The following is a 27331-nucleotide window of genomic DNA, read 5'->3' on the forward strand; positions in this document are numbered from 1 at the left end:
TCAAGCCCTAGATGTTGCTTACAGTTCCTTGCCATGTGGCTTCTCCTAAATAGTCATTAATTCATCAAGCCCACAAAGATGGACTTCAGTCCAGTCTGCAAAGACAGAGTCTCATATAATACAACATAACTGTGGAAGTGATATCCATCACCTTTGCCATATTTTATTCATTAGAAGCAAGTCATATCCTACCCAGACTCAATGAAAGAGATTACATGAAGGTATGAATATCAGTGGGTAGAAACCATTAGGGGTTATGTGAGGAGCTGATTGCTCCAATTCCCCTCCATCAAAAACAAAAATATGTGACTCTGGAAAATGAAATCCAAGGTTACATAAAATGGGTTAGTTCCCAGTCATGTCATCTTTGCATATTCAGAAAAATTATATGAAGTTTACTAAAAATAAGAAATGTCTTAGATTTTTTAAATTCTTAGTACTATATTAAACTTTTTTCTTAATGCTTCACCAATTTCCGTGTCATCCTTGTCAGGGGCCACATTAATCCTCTCTGCATTGTTTCAATTTTATAAGCTAACTTTTTAAATTGCTGGCCTATTTAAATTTCTTGAAGACTGGATGTGCTTACTAGTGATCTCAAATTGTAGAATGTTGTGAACTTCTGGAGAAAGATGGTGGAATGGGAGGACCCTAAGGTCATATCCTCCCATGGATACAACTAGATAACATTCATATCAGTATAAATGACCCAAGGGGAAAAAAAAAACCCAAAGACTGGCAGAACCAACTCCAACAATTAAATATAGAAAAGAAATCATATCACAGAGGGTAGAAAGGGTGGAGGTGGGGGAAGCTAAATGGACCTGCGAGTCTGTCTATTGGAAGGAGAGACCCAGAGGCCAAGGGAGGTGAGAGAAACAGCCTATCATGCCAGGAAGCCTACATAGAGAAGACAAATCCCATAACATTTGGCTTTGAAAAACAGAGGGGCTGAATTTTGTAAGTTCTTATAACCAACGGAACTTATAGCCTGGAACTTTAAAAATCAGTGGACTTGGCCCTGGGACAGCTGGGAGGGTGATAGGAAATGGAATCCCCATCTCCAAAAAGACAGCACAAAAATCAGCCCACAGCATAAAGGCAGCAGTTTGAAAGATGCCTGGAGCATACTGGAGGGAGAGTTATATACTAATCACAGAGCATGTCCCACCAGGACACAGATCCCTGGGAAACTCTTCCAAAAACAAAGGAGATGGCAAGTGCCAATACCCTCCCCTGTCTCCAACATAAACATCTGACCATCTGTGGGATCCAGTGTAGTTCAGGCATTCAGTACTTCACTTGCTTATGCTGCACTCTGCACCCTCCAGTCTGACCTGTCTCAGCCCCAGCAATGCAGGTCCCTTTCCCCAGAAGACTGGCATGAACCTTACCAACACTGCATCCTCCAACTGTGCACTTGCAGTGCTTGGTCTCCTTGGTGATGATAGTGGCTGGTCACCTCCTGCTGGAGGACATGCATACCTTTTCAAAACCACATGCCTTACCCTCTCACACTTTGTGGAGTGGCCTCTGCCTCCTCTTGGGCAGACGAACAGTACCACCTTGTTAAAAGTGTGTACCCCATTATTTCAAAAACAGGAGACATGGTTGACTTTCCTAACAGAGAGCTAGCTAGACACAGCGAGGAGACAGAGGAATGTGTCCCAGATGAAAGAACAGGACAAAATTACAGCAAGAGACCTAAGCAAAACAGAGACAAGTAATATATCCAATAGAGAATTTTTTTTTCAATATATGAAGTTTATTGTCAAATTGGTTTCCATACAACACCCAGTGCTCATCCCAAAAGGTGCTCTCCTTAATACCCATTACCCACCCTCCCCTCCCTCCCACCCCCCATCAACCCTCAGTTTGTTCTCAGTTTTTAAGAGTCTCTTATGCTTTTGCTCTCTTTCACTCTAACCTCCTTTTTTTTAAAACTAATGATCATAAAGCTACTCATTTGACTTGAGAAGAGAGTGGTTGCAGTGAGACCCTTACCAAAGAGATAAAAAAAGAACCAATCAGAAATGAAGAACACGAACGAGATGAAAAACGATTGAAATAAAAAATAGACTAGACAGAATAAATAGCAAACTAGAGGAAGCAGAAGAACAAATCAGTGACCTGGAGAAGACAGTAATGAAAAGTAAACAGCTGAGCAGGTGGGAGAAAAACAATACACAAAATGAGAATAGACACAGGGAACTCAGTGACTCCATTAAGAATAATAATAGTCACATTACAGAGATCCCAGAAGGAGAAGATTGAGAGAAAAGGGGGAAATGAAAACTTATTTGAAGAAATAATAACTGAGAACTTCCTGAATCTGGGGAAGGAAACAGAAATTCAGGTCTAGGAGGCACAGAGAGCCCCTAACACAAACAACCCAAGGAGGTCCACACCAAGACACACAGTAATTAAAATGGATAAAAGTAGTGATAAGGAGAGAATTTTAAAAGTAACAAGAAAGGGCACCTGAATGGCCCAGTTAGTTCTGCATCCAGCTCTTGATTTCAGCTCAGGTCATGATCTCACATTTGTGGGTTTGAGCCCTGCATTGGGCTCTGTGCTGGCCATGTGGAGCGTGTTGGGATTCTCCCTTTCTCCCTCTGTCTCTGCCCCTCCCCAGCTCATTCTCATTCATTCTCCCTCCCTCCCTCTCTCTCTCTCCTCAAAGATAAATAAACTTAAGGAAAAAAAGCAGCAAGAAAAAGAAAACAGTTATAGGGAAACCCCATAAGGCTATCAACTGATATTTCAGCAGAAATTCTGAAAGGCAGAGGGGAGTGGCATCATATATTCAAAGTGCTAAAAGGAAAAAAATCTGTAGCCAAGAACACTCATTCCAGCAAAGCTATCATTCAGAATATAAGGAGAGAGAAAGATTTTCTAAAACAAAAATTAAAGGAGTTCATGACCACTAAATGAGCACTACAAGAAATATTAAAGGGGATTATTTGAGTGGTGAAAAAAGACCAAAAGCAACAAAGGCTAGAAAGTAACAGAGAACATCATCAGAAACAACAGCTTTTTTAGGTAATACAGGGGCAGTAAATTTATATCTTTCAATAATTACTGTGAATGTAAATGGACTAAATGCCCCAATCAAAAGACATAGGGTAATAGAATGTTTAAAAACTAAGAACCATCTATATGTTGCCTACAAGAAACTCATTTTAAGACCTAAAGACACCTGCAGATTGAAAGTGAGGGAACAGAGATTCATTTATCATGTTAATGGACATCAAAAGAAAGCCAAAATAGCCATACTTATATCAGAAAAACTAGATTTTTAAAACAAAGACTGTAAGAAATGAAGAACATTATATCATAATTAAGGGGTCTACCCATCAAGATGTAACAATTTTAAATATTTATGTCCCCAACTTGAAAGAACCCAAATATATATATCAACTAATAACAAACATAAAGAAACCCACCCATTGATAATAATAAAATAATCATAGGGTACTTTCACACCCCATTTACAGCAATGCGCAGATCATCTAAGCAGAAAATCAACAAGGCAAACAATAGCTTTGAACGACACACTGAACAAGATGGACATAACAGATATATTCAAAACGCTTCATCTTAGAGCAACAGAATACACATTCTTTTCAAGTGCACAAGGAACATTCTCCAAAACAGATCACATATGAGGTAACAAATCAGCTCTCAGCAAGTACAAAAAGAATGAGATAATTCCATATATTTGTTCAGACCACAAGCTTATGAGACTTGAACTGAGCCACAAGAAAAAATTTGGAAAGACCACAAATACATGGAGGTTGAATAACATCCTACAAAAGAATGAATGGGTTAACCAGGAAATTAAAAAAGAAATTAAAAAGTACATGGAAGCAATTGAAAATGAAAACATGACAGTCTAAACCTTTTGGGATTCAGTAAAGGCAGTCCTAAGAGGGAAATATATTGCAATACAGTCCTAACTGAAGAAGCAAGAAAAGTCTCAAATATACAACCTAACATTAAACCTAAATGAGACAGAAAAGGAACAGCAAATAAAGCCTAAAGCCAGAAGAAGAAGGAAAATAATAAGGACTAGAGCAGAAATAAATGATAGAGAAACAACAACAGCAAAACAGTAGAACATACCAATGAAACCAAGAGATATTTCTTTGAAATAATTAATAAAATTGATATACCCATAGCCAGAATGATCAAGAAGAAAAGAAAATGGACTCAAAGTCCTGAACAAAAGAGGTTAGGTCACAACCAACACAACAGAAACACAATCATAAGAGAATATTATGAAAAATTATATGCCAACAAACTGGGAAATCTGGAAGAAATGGAAAAATTTCTAGAAACATATAAACTTCCAAAACTGAAACAGGAAGAGACAGAAAATTTGAACAGGCCCATAACCAGTAAAGAAATTGAATCTGTAATCAAAAATCTTCCAATAAACAAAAGTTCAGGGCCAGACAGCTTCCCAGGGGAATTCTACCAGACATTTAAAGAAGAGTGAATACCTATTCTTTTGAAGCTGCTCCAAAAAATAGAAATGGAAGGAAAACTTCCAAACTCATTCTACAAGGCCAGCATTACCTTGATTCCAAAACCAAAGACTCCACTAAAAAGGAGAACTACATGCCAATTTCCCTGATGAACATGGATGCAAAAATTCTCAACAAGATACTAGCAAACCAGATCCAACAATACATTAGAAGAATTATTCACCACGATCAAGTGGGATTTATCCTTGGGTGCAGGGCTGGTTCAATATCCACAAATCAATCAACATGCTACATCACATTAATAAAAGAAAGGATAAGAACCACATGATCCTTTCAATAGATGCAGAAAAAACATTTGACAAAACGCATCATTTCTTGATAAAAACCCTCAAGAAAGTGGGCATCGATGGAACCTAACTCAACATCATAAAGGCCATATATGAAAGACCCACAGCTGAGATCATCCACAATGGGGAAAATTGAGAGCTTTTCCTATGGTCAGGAACAAGACAGGAATGTCCACTCTTACCATTGCTATTTAACATACTACTGGAAGTCCTAGCCTCAACAATCAGACAACAAAAAGAAATAAAAGACATCCAAATTGGCAAGGAAGAAGTCAAACTTTCACTATTTGTGGATGACAGGCTATTCCAATTAGGAAATCCAAAAGATTTTGCCAAAAAAAATTGCTAGAACTAACACATTAATTCAGCAAAGTTGCAGGATATACAGTCAATGTACATAAATCTGTTGCACTTCTATACACCAATAATGAAACAGCAGAAGAATAAATAAGCGAATCAACCCCATTTACAACTGCACCAAAACCCATAAGACACCTGGGAATAAACCTAACCACAGATGTAAAAGAACTGTACTCTGAAAACTATAGAAAACTTATGAAAAGAATTAAAGAGGACACAAAGAAATGGAAAAGCATTCCATGCTCATGGATCAGAAAAACAAGCATTGTTAAAATGTCTATACTACCCAAAGCAACCTACACATTTAATACCATTCCTATCAAAATACACCCAGCATCCTTCACAGAGGTAGATCAAAGAATCCTAAAGTTTGTATGGAACCACAAAAGACCCCAAATAGTCAAAGGAGTTCTGAAAAAGAACAACAAAACTGGAGGCATCACAATTCTGGATTTCAAGCTAGACTGCAACTCTGTGGTTATCAAGACAGTATGGTATGCCACAAAAAAGTGGACACATAGATCAACAGAACAGAATAGAAAACCCAGAAATGGACCCACAACTCTATGGTCAACTCATCTTTGACAAAGCAGGAAAGAATACCTAATGGAAAAAAAAGACAGTCTCTTCAACAAGTGATGTTAGGAAAACTGGACAGCAACATGCAGAAGAACACTTCCTTACACCATACACAAAAATAAATTCAAAATGAATGAAAGACCTAACTGTGAGACAGGAAACCGTCAAAATCCTAGAGGAGAAAACAGGAAACTACCTCTTTGACCTTGGCCAGAGCAGCTTCTTACTAGACATGTCGCTGAAGGCAAGGGAAGTAAAAGCAAATATGAACTATTGGGATTTCATCAAGATAAAAACTTTTGCACAGCAAAGAAAACAATCAACAAAATGAAAATCAGCCTATGGACTGGGAGAAGATATTTGCAAACAGCATATCTTATAAAGGGTTAGCATCCAAAATCTATAAAGAACTAATCAAACTCAACACCCAATAAACAAACAATCCAGTTAAGAAATGGACAGAAGACATGAACAGACACTTTTTTCCAAAGAAGACATCCAGAGGCTAACAGACACACGAAAAGATGCTCAACATCACTCATCAATAGGGAAATACAAATCAAAACCACCATAAGATACCACCTCACACCTGTCAGAATGCCTAAAATGAACAATACAGGAAACAACAGGTGTTGGTGAGAATGTGGAGAAAGGGGAACCATGTTGTAGTGCTGGTGGGAATGCAAACTGGTGCAGCCACTCTGGAAAACAGTAAGGAGGTTTCTCAAAAAGTTGCAAATAGAACGATCCTACGATCTAGCAATTGCACTTGGCATTTACACAAAGGATACAAAAATACAGATTTGAAGGGGCACATGACCCCAATGTTTAGAGCAGCATTATTAACAACAGCCAAACTATGGAAAGAGTCCTAATGTCCATCGACTGTTGAATGGATAAAGAAGAGGTGATATATATGATATATACATATATATCATATATACACATAAATCATATATACACATATATATGTGTGTGTGTGTGTGTGTGTGTATAATGGAATACACACACACACACACACACACACACACACACACACTGGAATATTACTCAGCCAAGAGTAAGAATGAAATTTTGCTATTGGCAAAGACGTGGAGGGAGCTAGGGTACATTATGCTAAGCAAAATAAGTCAGTCAAAGAAAGGAAAATACAATATGATTTCACTCATAAGTGGAATTTAAGAAACAAAGCAGTCAAAGTTATGGGAGGGGGAAAAAAAAGAAAAAAGAGACAGGGAAACAAACCATAAGAGACTCTTAAAGAACAAACAAGGTTGTTGGAGGGGAGGTGGTCGGGGGATGGGCTAGATGGTGATGGGTATTAGGAGGGCACTTGTTGGGGAGCCGGGATGGCTCTGTCAGTGAAGCGTCAGACTTTGGTTCAGGTTACAGTCTCATGGTTCATGAGTTCAAGCCCTGTGGTGGGCTGTGTACTGACAGTACAGAGCCTGCTTTGGATCTTCTGTCTCCCCCCCCCCCTCTGTCCCTCCTCCACACACACTTTATCTATCTCAAAAATAATTTTTTTTAAAAGGATGGCACTTGGGGAACCTGGGTGGTTCAGTCAGTTAAGTGTCTGACTTAGGCTCAGGTCATGATCTCACAGTTTGTGAGTTTGAGCCCCACATCGGGTTCTGTGCTGACAGCTCAGAGCCTGGAGCCTGCTTTGGATTCTGTGTCTTCCTCTCCCTCTGTCCTTTCCTCTCTCTCTCTCTCTCTCTCTCTCTCTCTGTCTCTCTCTCTCTCTCTCTCAACAAAAAAAATAATTAAAAAAAAGGAGGGTACTTGTTATGATGAGCCCTGGGTATTTTAAGTGAGTGATGAATCCTTGAATTCTACTCCTGAAACCAATATTGCACTGTATATTAAGTAACTAGAATTTAAAATTTAAAATTTTGAAAAGAAGAAGAAGAAAAAAAAGGAGTGTATGCAGCCAGTGCTTTATATATGAGACTTTGATATAGAATTGAGCTGGCATTAAAAAAATCATTCATAAAGAATAGAATATTTGTTAAATCATATTAGAAGAAATGGTTTCATTATGTAGAGAATAATGAGCCTACCTCACATCATATTACAAAATAAAGTCCTGATGGTCTGTTGAGATATATATTACAAACAAATCTACAATGCTAATGAGCGATAATGCCTTTATATCTACCAATTTTTAACGTTTATTTATTTTTGAGACAGAGAGAGACAGAGCATGAACGGGGGAGGGTCAGAGAGAGAGGGAGACACAGAATCTGAAACAGGCTCCAGGCTCTGAGCAGTCAGCACAGAGCCCGACGCGGGGCTCGAACTCATGGACCACGAGATCGTGACCTGAGCCGAAGTCGGACGCTTAACCGACTGAGCCACCCAGGCGCCCCATATATCTACCAATTTTTATAAAAAGATTTCTAAAAATATCATTATCCAATAGTGTCATAAATCCTCAAACTCTGAATTGTATTATTCTAGCTCTGTTTAGCATGTTTACATTCAAGAAGAGGCTAGATCTTCAAAGAGAGAGTGTCCAAACCTATAAAAGTAAAGAGAATAGGTTCGAAGAGGCCATTAGATTTGGTATCCAGTAATTTGTTTGTAAGTTTAGAGAAAGGAATTTCACTAGCCAGCTGGGGGCATACTCTTAAAAGCACCCAGAGCATTTTGGACATACTATAGGTGTGGACTCACCTTCACCAAACATTTGGCAACAAACAAGCTTTTCTCGTCAAGCCATTGAGAAAAACAAAAATGCTGTTTATTTTAATTTTATTTGGAGATGCAGACATGTTCCTGTAGCCAAAGCAAAACTTGGAACCATTCTGGATTTTGGTCTCTGAGCTTAGGTTTACTTTTGTGTTTAATAAAAGAGTCAACAGTACTTTTGACAATCAGTGGTTTTCCCCCAAGTCCTAGCTAACATTATCTCCCTTCGCAAACCAGGCTCCTGCAGCCAGCCTGTGGTAAACAATTCCTGAAAGCGTAATAACCACTGCCACTCTTGCCTCCTCAATTACTGCTTTGCCATCTTCCCAGCTCATGTTGTAAACATTCTGAAATGAAGACTCTATAAACCCAAGCTATTGGCTTCCATAAGGGAACATGTCATTAAAAAAGAAAAGGTTTATAAAGGCATTATTTTTTTTTGGCCAAGATAATTGAATGTATTCTTTTCTTTCCTCATGATTCATTCTAAATGGTAAGAGTTTTATTTCCAGAAAATATTTTTGAGATTACTGGAATTTAGTAGCAAATACAGAAAATAATCCATCCAATATTCTAAATAATGAGCTGGAGAGTAGGAAGCATTTTGTACGTGTGTCACCCTATAGAGAGAAACCTGAAGCCAATTTATATAAGGAGAATAGAGTTTGCCACTGTAGCAGAAGAGGATTTTCACCTTGCCTCACTGCTATGGGGAGCAGTCCTCTTGGATAGAAAAGTCAGAAGGCAGCAGAAGATAACATTTCTACTTAACATGTGAAAATAAAATTCTAGTAGTGAGGATTTTCAGAAGGAAGTGTGGACTCTTCAGAAATAGTGAGTTCCATGTCACTAGAGGTATTCAGGCAGGGGTTGGGTAGTTGTAAACAAACAAACATTGTAAAAGCATTCATAAGGCCTCAGTGACTTTCCAGTACTAAGAGTCTATATTTCTGAAAATTCATTTGGGGACTAAAGTTGTATACATCCTTGTCATGCATGTGATTCTCCAGCCTCAAGGGTCAATGAACTGGTTTTACATTTCACTTGACGCAGACAAGTTGAGGGGGACAAGTGGAGGCTCTCGTATGCTCTTTGACTCCATAGAGCATTCTCAAGGAGTCAGGGTTGGAACAAGGAGGAAAAATAAAAGGCATAAATGTTTCAGTGAGCATCACTGGTGTGGGAAACTCTTGCAGTCTTCCCTGCATGAGAAAAACACGTGGCACAAACAACAAACAACGGTCCCCATAAGGACTTTGTCAGGGATTGTGTTTATCGTTCTTCCTCGTTTGAATTCTTTTCCTCCCACCCTCTCTCTACCCATGAAAATTCATGTTTTCCTGTCCTAAGTCACATGGGACTTCCCCATAGAGTAATTTACTGATTCATAAAATAAAATAAACACCATAATCTCCTCTTACAGGCTTCCCATATGTCTTTTCCTCTATTTGGTTTTAGCGCTTAGCAGGTACTTATTACTTCTATTCTAAAAGTATCTTCCCTCACCTACTAGAATCTAAATTTTTGAGGACAAAGACTGTGTCTAATCGATCCTTATATCACCTAATGTGTGTAATTCCCTACCTTAAACCTAGTAAATCTCAAAAGATATTAAACGAATGGGTTAATGAACAGGATGTTCTGTATAGAGGGAAAATGGCAAAGTTGACTTCTTGCTGCAGACACCTCCATCCCATTCCTAAGATCTCCCCTACATGCTCTTTTATTTCAGACTTTGTGCTGCAAAACAACAGAATTGAGAAAATACGAGGGGTACAGAGCTGGGAAGTTTGTCAGGGGCATATGTAACTTCATGAAATATCAGTTTCAAAGATCAACTTACAATTTTTTCCCCTTTCAGATAAGGAGCACAGTGTGTGAGTGGCATTGGAAAGAGGGAAAAGGCCAAGTGAAGTTCAGTCACTCACCACAAAAGGCAATAAAACAAGACCACTGAGAAAGGTACTGGGAAAATGACTTTCCTTCAGAACGGCAAACCCTGTCAACAGCATGAGGTAAACCTCAGTCAACACACCAAGTGTGGGGAAGGTAAGAAGATTTCAAGCAACTCAAACACAAAGAAAAAGCTTTTGAAAACATTAGTGACTCTTTTCCACATTTCCACTTAAGCTCTATCCACAAGGGAAATATTCTCCCTTATTCCACAGCAATATATCTTTCTTTTTTTTTTTTTTTTTTTTTTTTAACATGTAGCCCATTGCCAGCCACCTAGAAGTGGAGGTGGAGATGTTGAACAGCTACCTTGGAACCGAGTTCTTAATATGTGTTCCGAGGGTTAATACTCAGTGAAGCAAAGCGGATGATGGCCAGATAAAACAGTCACAACCCTCAGATGGAAAATAATGTCGCTGGGCAAGCCAAAATATAATTTCTCCTCTGACTTTTCCCTCCAGGAAGTTCTTGTGAAAAACACCTTTCCAGCACAATAGTCATCGAATCCAATTATATATTTTTAGACACTACTAACCATTCTTTTTTTTTTTTCTTTTCTTCCATTTCAAGAAAATTCTGCACATCTGGAAAGAACAGCAATGAAGAACAGGAGCTGGCGCTTTCGTGCTCGGCTCCTACTGGGCATGTTTCGTTTAATTTCCTCCGTTTTTATGACACTTTCCTATGCTGCTACTCCAGACATTCAATAAAACACCTCACCACGTAGGAAGCATGAGGGAAGGAAAATCTAAAGAAAGTCTGACAGAAGTTCTGAGCGTCTGCTCACCACAATGATCAGCGAAGGCAGGCAGGCGCATATACTCAGGTTTCTGAAAAACACTTCTCTAGGGTCTCCCCTTAGTCTCTGTGTAAAAACTCGGCTGCCTTTTGCAACTCTGATTCCTTGTCACACAAACCGTCTTACTTGCATTCGGCTTCTATAGTCTGCCCACCTCTTCAATGTCAGAAAGAAGGAGTACAAATGGCCCTATGGTTGATTCGGTTTTCCATACATCTCTCATCTCATCTACAATCAATCAGGTTTTCCAATCAGCAAGTGAGAAGCCATTTCTTTCTATCTTCTTGTTTACAGAGAAGCAAGAACTAGTTATGGAAACTATCTAGAGCAAGCCCATGGTCTGGTCAAGACAAGGAGGAATTAGATATGGGATTAAATAGGTCAAGAGCTGAGTCATGACCTGGGCTTTAAGCACAATGAGGAAGCAAGCACGACAAGGCTGAATTACTGAGTGCCTAGGGAAGCCATTTGTTTAGAAAAGGATCTGAAGTAAATGAAGAATACTTAGCACCTAGTCTCTGGGGACTGATTACCAAAGAAGAAACTGTCTTTTGTTTGTTTACGGTATGTGAAGGAGTTCCAGATCCTTGCTGGATGTGAGGTGACGAGAGTCTATGACAGTACTGGGTGCCCACAATATGTGAGAAAAGAAGAAAAACACAAAATGAGGAGGACATGGGCATGAAGGCCAAATTTTAACCATTCTGTAAACTTTTCAGGGAATGACTTGTGGCCTATTTTAAATATCCCAAATTGGCATTTTCCTTTACCACATTTTCTTCTTGATACAGGCACACTGCCAGTTAAATGGGGAGCAATTTCTCTGTCATATCTCTACTGGGAGGGGTGATAAATAAATCCCTTGGTTTATTTTTTAATTTTTTCTTATTCATCAAATATTTGTAAACTTGTCTTCAATTCATGCAGGCCTGTGCAAGACACTAAGCTTAGAACTGACTTACTCTTAAAATTCAATTTTTAAATTTTACTGTGGAAACAACATGAGATCTACCTCTTAAAAATTTTATTAAATGTACAATATATTATTGCTGACTATAAACATGATGTTGTACAGCTGATCTCTAGAGCGTATTCATCTTGCTTAACTGAAACTTTATACCCATTGCTTAGTTATCTCCCAGTTTCCACCTCATTGCCCAGCCTCTGGCAACCACCATTCCAGTCTGATTCTACGAATTTGGCAATTTTAGGTATCTCATACAAGTGACATCGCTCAGGATCTGTCTTTCTGTGACTGGCTTATTCGACTCAGCATAACGTCCTCAGTTCATCAATACTGTCACATATTGCAGAATTTCTGACTTTGTAAGGCTGAGTAGTATTCCACTATATGTATATCCCATAGTTTCTTTGTCCTTTCATCTGCTGATGGATTTTTAAGTTGTTCCCACAGCCGTTGTGATTAGTGCTGCAGTGAACACAGGGGCACTAATATCTCTTCGAGAGCTTGATTTTGATTCTTTTGCGTAAATATTCAAAAGCAGGATTACTACTTCACATGGCAGTTTTATTTTTATTTCATTTTTTCCACAAAGATTGTATATACATAAGGTGTGTGACATGATGTTTTGATACCCATATACAGTAAAATGGTTACTACAGTCAGGTTTGACCAACGTGTCCCCATTCTTCCACCTTATTGCCCTTGGTAAACAGTATTCTGCTCTCTGCTTCTAGGTATTCAAACAATTTTTTTTTTTTTTAGATTTCCACATTAAAAAAAAAAACGAGATCATGCAGTATTCTTCTTTCTGTGCCTGGCTTATTTCACTCAACATAATGTTCTCCATTTTCATCCATGTTGTCACAAATGGCAGCAGTGCCTTCTTTTTAAAAGCTGAGTAACATCCCACTGTATGTATATACCCAAATTTCTTATTCGTTTATTCATCTGCCAATGGACAGACTGTTTCTGTGAAGGCTGCTATAATGAATATTGGAGTAAAGGTATCTTTTCAAAGTACTGATTTTATTTCCTTCAGGTATATAACCTGAAGACAGACTGCTAGATCATATGATAGTTCTCTTTTTTTAATGTTTATTTATTTATTTTGAGAGACATACACACACATACAGAGAGAGAGAGACAGAGAGAGCGTGCATGAGTAGGGGAGGGGCGGAAAGAGAGAATCCCAAGCAGGCTCGGGGTATAGCCCAATGAGGAGCTTGACCTCATGAACTGTGAGATCATGACTTGAGTTGAAACCAAGAGTTGGACACTTAACTGGCTGAGCCACCACAGCACCCCGGCAGATCTATTTCTAATGTTTTGAGGAAGCTGAATACTGTTTTCCAATTTACAAACTTCTCAATAGTGTATAAATGTTCCCTTTTCTCTACATCCTCACCAACATTTGTTATCTTTTGTCTTTTTGATAATAGTCATTTTAACAGGTATGAGGTGATATCTCATTAAGTTTTGGTTTGCATTTCTCTGATGATTAGTGATGTTGACAACTTTTTTATATACCTGTTGGCCCTTTGTATACCTTCTTTGGAAAAATACCTATTCAGATTCTTTGTCCATTTTTAAATGGGTTGTCTGTTTTACTATTGAGTTGTATGAGTTCCTGATTTATTTTAGATATTAACACCTTATCAAATATATGGTTTTCAAATATTTTCTTCCATCCCATAGGTTGCCATGCCATAGAAAGCCTTTTCATTTTGTGATAGTTTCCTCTGCTTTGCAGATAATTTTTAATTTGACATAATCCCACTTGTTTATTTATGCTTTGCTTGCCTGAGCTTTTGGTGTCATGTCCAAAAAATCATTGCCAAGCTCAATCGCAGGGAGGCTTTTCCCTACGTTTTTTTCATTATATTTTTATGGCTTAAGGTCCTATGTTTAAGTCTTTAATCCATTTGAGTTGATTTTTGTGTGTAGTGTAAAAGAAGGGTCCATAAATTCCTTGATTTAAAACAACAAAATCCTTCCTTTCCTCCTTTCTTTGCTTCTTTCCTTCATTTCCATCCTTCCCTCCAACCTTTCCTCCATTTCTTTCTTCCCTCCATTCCTTCTTTCCTTTCTTCCTAATTTAGTAGACAAACCATTAGATAAAGATATGAAAAACTATCATCCTCACAATTATAGGAACAGCAACCCGGCAGGGGCTTCCAGAATTTGAGTGGGGTAAGGAGTGTGTCTGGGAGAGTTGGTGCACTGGTGGCAGCCTGGCACTGAGCAGTGGAGCATGCCCAATCTGGGGAAGATATCTGACAGGGGAAATGGGTAGTGGCAATCTGGTGTGGAATATTAGAGACCGGGTTGGGTGAGGATGTCTTCCATGTGAGAGAATGACAAAATCATTTGCTGTTACAAGGTACTGAGGAACCTAGCAGATTGAGGAGTTTGTCTACAGCAGTCATGGAGGATGAGGAGGGTGGAAAGGAGAATGATGATGGCTGTAATAAGAGTTGGGTACATTATGAAAGGAAATAGTCAATTATATACACTGAGAATAACTGGGTCAGATTTTTGCTGGGGGAGAAGGAAGTTACAAATGTGGAAAAAGGGAAAACTAGAATAGACTCTGCAATGTTGGACTGGAAATGGAAATATTAATGTGAATTCATAGTTTTCAACTGATAGATCATAGATAGATATGGATATAGATATATAGACAGATAATATAATTATATGTAATTTAATTATATATATATCCTAGCTCTGTCCTGAGACAGTCTGAAAGCAGAAATACCCCACTGGCAATAAGCATATCTTTCACTCAGCTCTTGCTTTATAAATACCATTCTCCACTAAAAGAAACCAGGGTACCTTGGAGAAATTTCTGATTCTTCGGCTGGGGAAGAGAAGAAAGAGAAGGAATATTTTGTTGTACCATAAAATAAGGAAATGTTCCATAAATGATGAAACCAAATGTCAAAAGGATACATGAACCAGCGTGAGACTCCTTCTAGTCTAATCTGGGATATTTAAACATCAAAATAAATAGTAACTGATTATAACCAATTGAATAAAAGAAATCCACAAGTACATGCAAATATGAATGAATGAATGAATGAGAAGTGAAAGATTTTAATAGTCAAATGCCAATTAATAAATACAGAAAGAACTACCATCACAGTAATAGTAACCTTGGCAAAAATATCAATGCATGTCAAACATTCGGGTGAAAGTTAGATGATATACAGGAATTTTACATAGATTTGGTGAACGTCTGCACAAAACACTTAATTAGAAAGATAAAAGAGAGAATCTTTACAATGGGGAAACCTGGAGGAAACTACCTTAATCAAGTAGTTATGTTTAATATCACCAGGAATGTCACAAACTGAATTTGCTTATAACTTGCTTATAATTTGCTGAGGTACAATGAGAATATTGCTATATCTTTGTTTTCTGATATTCCTGACAATATTTAAATTAAATCTAGACATGAAGAAAAATCAGACAAACCTAAATTGAGAAGCATACTACAAAACAACTGGCCTGTAATTTTTAAAAGTTAAGTCATGCAAACCAAGTAAAGATGAAGGAATGGATCCAAGGTGAACCGGACTAAAGAGACTACGCGTCAACTGAATAGAACTGGATCCTTTTCTATAAGGGATATCATTGGAAAACGGTGAAAGTTTAATGAAGTCTATGGATTAAGTGGTAGAAATGTATCTATTTTAAATTCCTAATTTTGATGGCTATATTTTAGTTAGGTAGAATGATGTCGTTGTGAGAAATTCATATGTAGGAGGTGACAGGGCATCAAGTCAGAATCTTAACATAAAAGGATTTAGGAAAAAGAAAAATAAAAAAGCTCTTGGTACTTTTCTGTCAACTTTTTGTAAGTTTTGAATTATTTTTAAATAAAAATTTAAATATACCCACAGAAGTATGGATAAAATTGGGGAAATCTGAAGAAGAGCAATAAATTGTATCAACATTATAAACCGGCTGTAATATTGTACTATAGTTTAGCAAAATGTTTCCACTGAGGGAAATTGGTTAAAGGTTATGTGGAAATTTCTTATCCTTTTTTTTTTAACAACCCCATGGGAATCTACAATTATCTCAAAATTTTTAATTATGAGAAAATTAGATTAAGGGGAAGTAGTATTTACTGAGCATAGCCTCTCGTTCAATCTTTGTAACAGCCATGACATTGGTATTGTATTCATTACACAGATTAAGAAAATAAAGTGAGGAATTTATTTATTTTCATTTTTTTAATGTTTTATTTATTTGTAAGACAGAGAGACAGAGCATGAGTGGGGATGGGGCAGAGAGAGAGGGAGACACAGAATCTGAAGCAGCTTCCAGGCTCTGAGCTGTCAGCACAGAGCCCGACGCGGGGCTCGAACTCACGAACTGTGAGATCATGACCTGAGCTGAAGTCTGATGGTTAACCGACTGAGCTACCTGGATGCCCCCCCCTTTTTTTAAATTTTTTTAAATGTTTTATTTATTTTTAAGACAGAAGTGAGGAATTTAAATAAAAACTTTAAAAAAGAAAATAAAGTGAGAGAGTTCAAATACTGCTTAAGAGTCAACTGTTAGTAAATACAAGAAATGGAATTGGATTAGAATTTTGTCTGGTTTTACAGTTGGAAGAAAATCTTGCTTAAAAAAAAATCTAAAAGAAAGATTCCAAATATACTCAATCACTGTTATTAACGGAAACTAACAAATGCACATTTTTTATTACGTGGATTTAAAATTAAAAAAAAAATAAAAGAACGAAACTAAATTCTCTGGTCAGGCCACGGGGGTACATAATTTTGATTACTAAGATCCCAGAGTACTCAAAGTTCAATATAAACCTGCTAATAACACTTTCACAATTCAGCTAAAAGGAGAGTAGTAACACCCTAAATGGAGTCCAAAGTGCAGGAGAAATTCTGTCTTTGGTATTTTCATGGCAGAAATTACAATTTATAACCGAACAGTTAACAGTAAATATGAAAGCACAGGTTTTCGAGTAGAAGAATGGACACAAGATGTAGGGGAGAGTATGTGGATTATCTAAGAAGATTTTATCCTCTGAAATTAGCAAATGTTTAGTGTTGTATGCATAGGATATATTCTCTAAGGGAAGATAGATTCTTCTATAAAAAAAAATCACACCACAAGGCAAATAAACTCACTGCTGGTTGTCCTTTCTCTGAAAACAAGGCTTCTGCTCTATGACTAGAACTTCAGCTGTAGTGCATAGAAACATCATTTGCAGAGCGAAGCATGGGGTACACTCTAGATGAAAAATGGCTGCAAAGTGGAGAAAAATTGCATATACGTATGTGGGAGCATACTGGAAGGCCAATTATTATTTAGTATTAATAACATTATTAAAAATAGAAATTGGAAAGATATAAATTGCTCACAGAGAACATATTTCTGATTTTCTCTTGTCCCAACAATGAAGAAAAACAAAAAGATTGTAACATCTGAATCTATGCAGGAAGGTTCAAGAATGCAATCATCTTTCTTCTCCCAATCTGACATAAAGCTTAGTATATTATTCACTGAAAAATATCCTTCAAAGATGAAGACACATAATAATAGCAAATATTAGGTAGTCTTCTCTAAGTTTTCCAAAGTTACCAGTTGGCAAAACTGACCTAGCTAAAAACTGAAAGAACAGCTTGGATATACTTACACTGATATTTTATTTTATATATTTTTTATTTATTTTGAGAGAGAGAGAGAGAGAGTGCAAATGGGGGGGAGGCAGAGGGAGGGAGAGAATCTTAAGCAAGCTCCTTGCCCAGCACAGAGCTTGATGTGGGCTCGTGGATCATGACCTGAGCTGCAATTGAGAGTTGGACACTTAACTGACTGAGCCACCCAGGCGCCCCTTTACTAATATTTTTAAAAAGCTATATCTTTATGTATTTTGTAGGCTGCAACTCAAGAATTTAAAAAAAACTATCTTATGGGAAGTATATTTCAAATGTCTACATTTGTCTACCAGGTGTATGGAGATAGCTGGGCTAAGACCTCATATTAACCTCTAGACTTCCTGTAAGAACGATTAACTGAGAGATTTAAAGCAATGCTCCTTTTCTAGTCTTTTAAAACACCAAGAGTGCTTAAAGAGCTATACTTAGTGTCTACTAGAATTATTATCTAGTGCATTTAAATAATGTGCATTTAAATGAATAATATATAATTTAGGTCAGATTTTTTTTTTACGTTAAGTGTGATTAAATACATTTTTCCCTAATCTTCAATTATTATTCATGCAGGTTTTCTCTCATTCTTGAGGAAAATTAGCTCATCCCTAGTCTTTACTCGGTCATACTGATTTTATGGTACTTATCACTGGCTCCTCATGTGGGAGTTAAAATACCTTATTCAAGTATCAAAAATTTTATAGCCTTTTTCTCTATCTTCTGTAGACTTCTATTTCCCCTTATTATCCCTCTGTTAAGAGAGACATAATTAATTTCCTCTTGAAAACTATCAGTGCAAAGTTATAAGTTACCTTTCAAGTTTCAAGTTTTTGCTCTGCTTGTCCACTTCCTTATGTTCCAATAGAAATTATGTATCTGAGCAATAAAATGGTCTGGAAAAATGATGAAAGTCTTTTTAAATTTTCAAATAAATGTTATCTGCACATGTACTTTAAATTTTTTTCTCTAGGTGACTTTCCCAATCAGGTATTTTACAATATTGTGTTTTACCTCCTTTCCCCTTACTCAAGTCTAAATGTTTCTTAATAAACTAGAGCACACTAAGAAACTATTTAAATGTTGGGACACCAGGGTGGTTCAGTCGGTTGGGAGTCCAACTTTGGCTCAGGTCATGATCTCATGGTTCGTGGGTTCAAGCCCCACATCGGCCTCTGTGCTGACCATTCAGAGCCTGGAGCCTGCTTCAGATTCTGTGTTGCCCCCTCTCTCTCCCCAGCTTGTGTGCTCGCTCGCTCTCTTTCTCTCTCTCTCTCTCTCAAAAATAAACATTAAAAAAAGAAACTATTTGAATATCTTTAATTGTTTTTTCAAGAAAAGGGGGAAAGCAAAATACTGGACAAAAACTTAGAGATGCGGCTCAGTTAGTTAACAGGCATTTTCACACATATGTTCAGAAAATATTTTTCAGACTTCAAATGTTGACCATACTTTCTCCCACATGTATATCTTCAGGGTGACTTAAAATGCTAATATTAGGTAGTCTGGTCATTGAACAATGTCCTATTTCGACCCTGCCCTTGGAGAGCCCCAGGTCATCAGGCAACAATGAAAGAATTTGAAAGATTATCTGACATCATACATTTTATTTGTTTTTTTTTTAATTTTTAAAAGTTGATTTTACTTATTTTTGAGATAGAGAGAGAGAGAGAGGAAGCAAGGGGTTGAGAGAGAGAGAGACAGAAACAGAGACAGAATCACAAGCAGGGTGCAAGCTGTCAATGCAGAGCCTGACGCGTGACTCAAACTCAAGAACCATGGGATCATGACCTGAGCAAAAAACAAGAGTTGGACCATTAACCAACTGAGCCAACCAGGCATCCCTGAGATCATACATTTAAAATTTTTTTTCCTTTGCTTTTGAGGCCTCTTTCCTTACGGAAAATTTAGACAAGTCAGGTTGGAGTAGAAGTACTGTGAAGGAAAAGCCTAGATTTGTTAGCTCTGCTTTAGGCTTTAAGGAAAAGAACAGGTGCAGTTCTTAAGGCTTCCACAGCTGGCCAGCTGAACGAACATTTGGCAAACAGGATTGTGGCAGGAGCCCAGCCAGGAACAAATAGTTGTATTTGTAGGGGCATATTTTTTATCCTCTCCTTTGGGAACTTAAGAGTAATCAACAGGTAAGGGGATACGTCTGTAAGTCCAGTGAAGGCAAGAGCACAGCTTCTGGTGGAGCTAGCAGAATGGGACTCCCAAATCCAGAAAATGGTGGACAGCATTCCATGCTGAGTGTCATTAGTTGTTCTGAAAACAGCAAGCGCCTTGACTAATAAAAAATCCTGGTGCGCCTGGGTGGCTCTGTTGGTTAAGCATCTGACTCTTGATTTCGGCTCAGGTCACGATCTCACAGTTTGTGGGGTCAGGCCCGTGTTGGGCTCTGTGCTGACAGCACGGAGCCTGCCTGGCATTCTTTCTCTCCCTCTCTCTCTCTGCCCTGCCCTGCCCTCCTCTCCCCTCCTCTCTTCTCTTCTCTCTCTCCCTCAAAGTAAATAAATATTTAAATACAATCCTTAGTAAGAGAAATGCTGTAATGTGATCTTATCACCTTAGATTTTAGGTTGAGATGCCAGGAAGACAAGAAGTAAAAGTTATTCTGAGAGACTGTATCATTCACAGAGAAATAAACTGTCATAAGAAGCTGATTCTGGGCTCATCAACAGAGAGAAACAAAAATAACCCTTCCTTACCTAAGATAAGCCTCCTTTTACTATTGATAAAAGTGTGTCAGGGAATTTAAAATATCTATTGCCTAAGATGCTTAAGAAACTTTAAAAAAACAAAACACTTATGAACATGAAAAGCAAAAATATTAATTTCTATTTCAATTCTTGCTAATATTCATTTTACACACTTATAATTTGTTAAAATTATTTTGTTTCCTTGTTATTTCTTATCTCATTGTGACTTCTGCAATTCACAAAATATTTATGCTTCCAAATACTAGCATAATTCTATAAAGCATTTTAATATAAATATTATATTATTCATGTAGTCTGATCCTCAACAGTATTATTACATGTAAACAGGTTTTTCTGAGGGAGGAATGAGCCAGTACAGAGCACTATAGGGTTAGGCAGCACTGCAATTTATTTTTAAACTCTTACTGCAATTTGAAATGGTAACAAAATTGTTTTTATGTTTTTGTCCATTTTATTTGGTAGTGCTTGTGATTTCTATTTCCTTATGGGTAAGTTTTGTTTTGTTTTGTTTTGTTTTTAACTATCACGACTACTTATTCAACAGATTGTGCCTGGTAACTTTATATATTTGTGTGTGTGCGTATGTGTTTGAGATCAAGCTTTTATCAGCTCTATTTCACATATATCCTGTCATTTACAGGTGTCATTACCCTATTATAATTTATCAGAATTAGTTCCATTTTTATATATGTAAACATTCATTGGCTATATTTCCTTTGATGATACTTTTCTTAATAATACCGCACTTATTTCCTCATTCACACAGGCCTTTATCAAAACAGAAGTGTGGGCAACTCCATGTAACATGAGAAAGTCATCTACAGAGAAAAATAAACTGAAGTAACATATTTTCCCACCATGGTTACAAATAATCCTGACGTCTCTAGGCTTAATTTGCCATTTTCTAGGGTGTATTTTGTCCAATAAAAATGAGTTAAAGCAAGTTTTTTTTTAATCGGAAATTTATAAATAAATATCCCTACTAATTTATATGTTTCTGTTTGTATTTATACTTGGCAATTCCTGTACTATTCCTTCCATTATAATGTATCTTTCAAAATTTACATGAAAATATATTTTAAAAATTATTTTTATACCAGGGTAATTTCAACTGCATAAACACTTAAGTGTACAACTTTTCAAGTGTGAGAACTTATAATTTTTTGATCATTTATCTTAATATTGGGACTCCATTTCACTGGCAACTACCCACCAGAACAAAATAGAGTATTCTCCATCTCTCTCTTTTTCTCTCCATCTCTCCCTCTCTAGATAGTCCTGGGGTAAACATTAACCATCTAGATCAGTTTTTTCGAAGTTTCTCCCCATGCATCTACCTGCTTCAGATCACATGAGATGGTTATTAAAATGCAGATATGTGGGTCCAACAAACCTCGTGAATTAGTTTCTGTGGTGGAGCCTCAGGTATCTGAATTCATAACAAGTCCCCCTGGGGACTCTCATATACAATAAAAAGTGAAAACCAAGATTCTAGATATTTTCCTTCTCTAATCTCAATAACACCAAATATACTAAGAGTTGTATTACCCAAATTAGAGGATATTTTTAAAATAAGAAATATTTAAGGATGAATTAGAAATTATTTTTCTACACCAATAATGAAGGTTGTTAAATATTCTGCCCCGAGATTTGAAATAAAGAAACTTAGTTCCTTTACCTATAATAATATATAAGTGAGCATGACTCGATATGTGAGTTTCTTTAATTTGATATTTTAAAACACATACTGAAGGATAGCATACATATACAGCAGTACCCAAGGCCCAAGAGTAAGCTCAATACATTTTCAAAAGTGAGCATATCCATGTAATCAGCACACATATCAAAAAGAAAATGTAGTTGGAACACTTTCTCCCGCTATCAGTCACTGCCATCTCCCTTTCTGAATACTATAGACAGAATACCACAGAATAGTTCAGGCTAAATTTGAATTTTATATACATTGATCATACATTATATGCTCTTCTTTTTCTGGCTTAGTTTCTTCAGTCTTATCTTTGTAAGATCCATCCATGTCATTGCCTCGTGCTATTCTTATCGCTATATAGCATACCATTTTATGAATATTCCACACTTTATCATAGATAGAAATTCCTGGACCAAGAATATGAGTATGAGTTTCCCAGCCAGTAAAAGGTATGCTTAACTTCAGTCAATGATGTGCTGAATATTAAACAACTAGGTCTCTGGGGTGAGGGAAACAGGCAAACTCTGATTTGTGGCATTTGTCAACTTCTGTGGTGCAAATATTATCACCTTTGTCAGTTTCAGTCAATCAGTGGTGGGTCTCACAAGCCAGTTAAGTCTGCTTCAGCATACCTTACAGATACCGCCAAATTTTTCAAAGAAGTGCACAGCACTGTATGAAAATTTTGATTACTTCCACACTTGACAAGGGCTTTTACTGTTGTTTTTGTTGTTCTGTTTGTTTTAGCAATTCTGGTGAGTATATAGTGATACTTATTACGGTTATAATTTGGATTTATCCGACAACAGATATGTACAGCATTTTTCCATAAATTTATTGGTCATGCGGATATCCATTTCTGTGAAGTGCCATCCATTTATTGGAAATGTGCTATCAAATTTTTCTGTTGAGTTGTCTGCCTTTTCCTTACATTTCTGCATGAGTTTTTAAAATATTAGCTATCTAAAATGAGAGTCTCTCTCATTCATCGTAACTCTCCCGTACAGCTGGATATCTATTAGGGAATCCCACACTATTGGGCATAGACTTTGGGTTGCAGACAGACAGGGCCCACTGAGTCTTTTCAAAAGTGACTTTGCTGATCTTTAAAAGTGTAAATCAGAGCATAACATTCTTCGCTTAAAAACCTTCTAACGACTTCTTTTTGAAGTTAGGATGAAAACGTTGCTTTCTACAACATACACTCCCCTACATTATCTGTCAGACTTTTGCCTACTTGGTGCCCTTACCTTCTACTGTCACTTCATCTCCTGGGCCTACCCCTAGAACATGCTGGGCTCCTTCCTGCCTCAGGGCCTCTGAACTCACTCCCTTTCCTGTGCCTGGAATGATCTCTCAGGTTTGCACATGGCTCTCTGCTTCTCACTATCTGGTTCTCAACCAAAATACCCTCAGACAGGCCTTTCCTGACCACACACAGGCAACCTCCTTCTTAGAAAGTTACTCTTTTCATCACTTCATAGCAATTACTACCATGAGAAATGGTCTTATTTATTTGTTACGTATCTATTTTCTGTCTTCTGCTTTTTAAATAATGTGCTGTATGAAAGACACTCAATCTCTTCATTTCACCACGGTATCCAGTGCTTGGAACATGGCCAGGTACATAATCAGAACTGTCAAACAAATAAATAAAATACTTGTATTTTCAAAAAACACACAATTTTGGGTTCTTCCTAAACCCTGGCTCCTAGAACACTGCAAACAATTACAAAACATCATTTGGTCTTAGCCATTTTTCGTAAAACGATTCTCTGCTCTTTCCAAAGATGTTATCTTTCCTATCTTTAACTCGACTACTATGAACACATTTTTCTCCTCTGATGATTCAAGTCAGTGCAGATTCTTTATGCCTCCTTAAGATGCACAGTTTGAGCTATTGGGACAGAGACAGAAGTCAGAAAGATACAGAAGGCCACATGTGGACACCTGCTATATACCAAACATTGTTCTAGGTGCCAGGAATGCAACAGTGAACAAAACAGGCACACTTAGGGGAAGCACAAAGTTAGGGACCAGTCCAATCTTCACAAGATAGGAAACAGCAAATGAAATTAAGTGTCAACATGAGGATATCCTTCTGAGGGATAAAAGCAGACAAGGCTGTCAAGGAAAGTGAGAAACACAAGGAGATTACATAGCAGTCCAGGGGAATTCTTGAAAATAGCCTTCTTTCTCGAAGTTTTTAGTTAAATCCCAGTTAGCTAACATACAGTGTAATATGTTTCAGGTGTACATTTTAGTGATTCAACATTTCCACACATCACCTGGTGCTCATCACCAGTGCCCTCCTCAATCCCCTCAATCACCTATATAACCCATTACCCCTGGGTTTCTTTTGAAAATATGTGCAAATCTTGCTGCCACTGTCATAGCATTTGAATTAAACATCTGCTATATTTCCAGGGTTACCCCCTTCATTCTCCTGCCAGGGTGAGTTCTGGTGCTCTTGGCATGGTGGTGGTAAAAGGATGCCATGAGATATAGAGGAGTTTATAGACGGATCATGTTTTCTCAGGCTTTCTCTTAAGAACCATGCAATTTCATAAATACTGTAACCAGCATTGTTGTGACAAGACTTTAATATTGCTCAGATGACAGACTTATGTACCATAGTCGAATGAGATGCTGAGGGTGCTGTGGTCAGGCTAAAATGGATCAATGCAAAATATGATATGGGATTACATTAGAGTTAAGAGGAATTTGAGATAGAATATAGTTGGTGTTTGCTATGCAAATTTTAGTTAGATGGATGGAGCAAAACTTATGGCAAGGGAGCCAGACTTGCCCCTTAGTACTGGAGTGTTCCCTGGGAGCTTGTCATCAGGTCAGAGTGGTTGATTTTTATTTTATTTTATTTTATTTTATTTTATTTTATTTTATTTTATTTTATTTTATTTTATTTTATTTTATTTTATTTTATTTTATTTTATTTTATTTTATTTTATTTTATTTTATTTTATTTTATTTTATTTTATTTTATTTTATTTTATTTTATTTTATTTTATTTTATTTTATTTTATTTTATTTTATTTTATTTTATTTTATTTTATTTTATTTTATTTTATTTTATTTTATTTTATTTTATTATTTAACTTGATTTTGGAGAGAGACAAAGTGTGAGTTGGGGAGGGGCAAAGAGAGAGGAGACACAGAATTTGAAGCAGGCTCCAGGCTCTGGGCTGTCAGCACAGAGCCTGATGCGGGGCTCAAACTCACCGACCATAAGATCATGACCTGAGCTGAAGTTGGACACTTAACCAACTGAGATACCCAGATGCCCTGAGGGTGGTTTTTATTCTAATTTCACTTGTGTGAAAGTGGTCAGGACATGTTATTCAGCTCTTGACCAGGTGATCATATATACAAGCTATGTCCCCACAGACACCCAGTCTCTGCAGAGTCACATTAAAAGGAAACACAGGTCTGACTCCAGAAGCTGTGAGGCATCATCTTTGCTTTCCACCTTCTGAAGAATTCTAGCCCAGGCATTTTGCTCTGTGTATGACACAGGAAGTTTCACATTACCTGCTTTCTAGACAAAATGTCCTCTTTTTGTATCATACATTCAAGAACATCATGCACACATATAATAAAATATTTTCCTATTCCTTCATGCCATTCAATACTTTTTCACTTGTTCCTACTTCTTTCTTTTTTTTTTTTTACATTTATTTATTTTTGGGAGACAGAGTGAGACAAAGTGAGAGCAGGGGAGGGGCAGAGAGAGAGGGAGACACTGGATCGGAAGCAGGCTCCAGGCTCTGAGCTGTCAGCACAGGGCCCGACGTGGGGCTCGAACCCACAGACCGTGAGATCATGACCTGAGCCAAAGTCAGATGCTCAACCGACTGAGCCACCCAGGCGCCCCTGTTCCTACTTCTTTCTTAACCCTCACTCAACACATTCTCATGAACAATGTCCAATACATCTCTTCCAGACTATCGTACTACACCACTGCCTTGCCCTGTGCAACCACTGGACAGTGCAGTCTCAGACACTACTGAGATTTGGGGCCTGCTATTTGGATCTGGGATCACAGTGAAGAAGCCAATAAATGACCTTTCAAACACGAATCCCTGGAATTCAGGGGAGAAAAGCTGTGAATGACTTGTTTTTTTTCTATTACATTGCTATCATGAGAATCACATTGCACAGATAGCTTTGGGAACGAGAGGATGAAGCTATAACAATGGAGAAATCTGGGTACATGTGGAAAGAGCGTGCTATCATAAAATTTTGCAATGCACAATGGAATAGTCCATTGATTTTGTTCACTGGTTATATAGCACCAGAAGTTGTATTCGAGAGTTTACTGGAAATTTTAGTCTTTATCTGATAAGGAGAGGCAAAAATATGATACATGAAATTTAGTTTGATATTACTGAAAGGAATGCCTCCAAACCAGAAGATAAAGTGAAGGTTGGACTTAGACATAGAATGGTCAAAAAGCCAAAATACTCTACAGTATTTCTGAAGATACGGTGTGAAGAAGGTCATCTTCCAAAGGGTCTCCACATTCACAAAAATAACCACATGGCCCTGGATAGGGATTGATTCATCATGAAATATAGGATAAAGATGACCAGAGAAAGGGAAAGAGAGAGAGAGAGAGAGAGAGAGAGAGAGAGAGAGAGAGAGAGAGAGAATACCAACAGAGACTGAGCTAGAAAAAGGAACTAAGCATGAGACAAAAACTGCTTCTAGATTTCTAGTTCTGTCCTTGATAGCAGCATATGATTTGATAACCACTTAAAAATAACCTTAGAAAAACAATTTGAACAAATGCAATTTCATAGAACATAATTTGCTGAAAGCAATTTAGTTGAAAGCAAGTTGGTCAACAGGTCATTTTGGCTGAAGTGATGATGGGGTTTAAATGAAAATTCCTAGACACTGGTTTTTCTAGTATTAGTCATCTTTGGTAGACCATGGGGCACTTTGAAGACCTTCATACATCATTACATATTCTTTTCCAATATAGAGGTATTTTTCTACTTTTGCCTAATACCTAA

General features: G+C 37.3%; 1 long non-coding RNA gene and 2 other non-coding genes across 4 annotated transcripts in view; all 3 read right to left on the minus strand.

Moving 5' to 3' along the window:
• The window catches only part of LOC131506431 (uncharacterized), a 203183-nt gene that overhangs the window by 157467 nt on the left and 18385 nt on the right, over positions 1–27331 (minus strand). The window lies entirely within an intron of this gene.
• Positions 447–552, minus strand: LOC131508235 (U6 spliceosomal RNA). The gene has a single exon (XR_009259940.1). It is a non-coding gene; the product is annotated as a U6 spliceosomal RNA (small nuclear RNA).
• On the minus strand, positions 26098–26182 carry TRNAQ-UUG (transfer RNA glutamine (anticodon UUG)). The gene has a single exon. It is a non-coding gene; the product is annotated as a tRNA-Gln (tRNA).

The sequence above is a fragment of the Neofelis nebulosa genome, chromosome 3 (genome assembly GCF_028018385.1).
Source record: "Neofelis nebulosa isolate mNeoNeb1 chromosome 3, mNeoNeb1.pri, whole genome shotgun sequence".
In the NCBI taxonomy this organism is placed as follows: domain Eukaryota; kingdom Metazoa; phylum Chordata; class Mammalia; order Carnivora; family Felidae; genus Neofelis; species Neofelis nebulosa.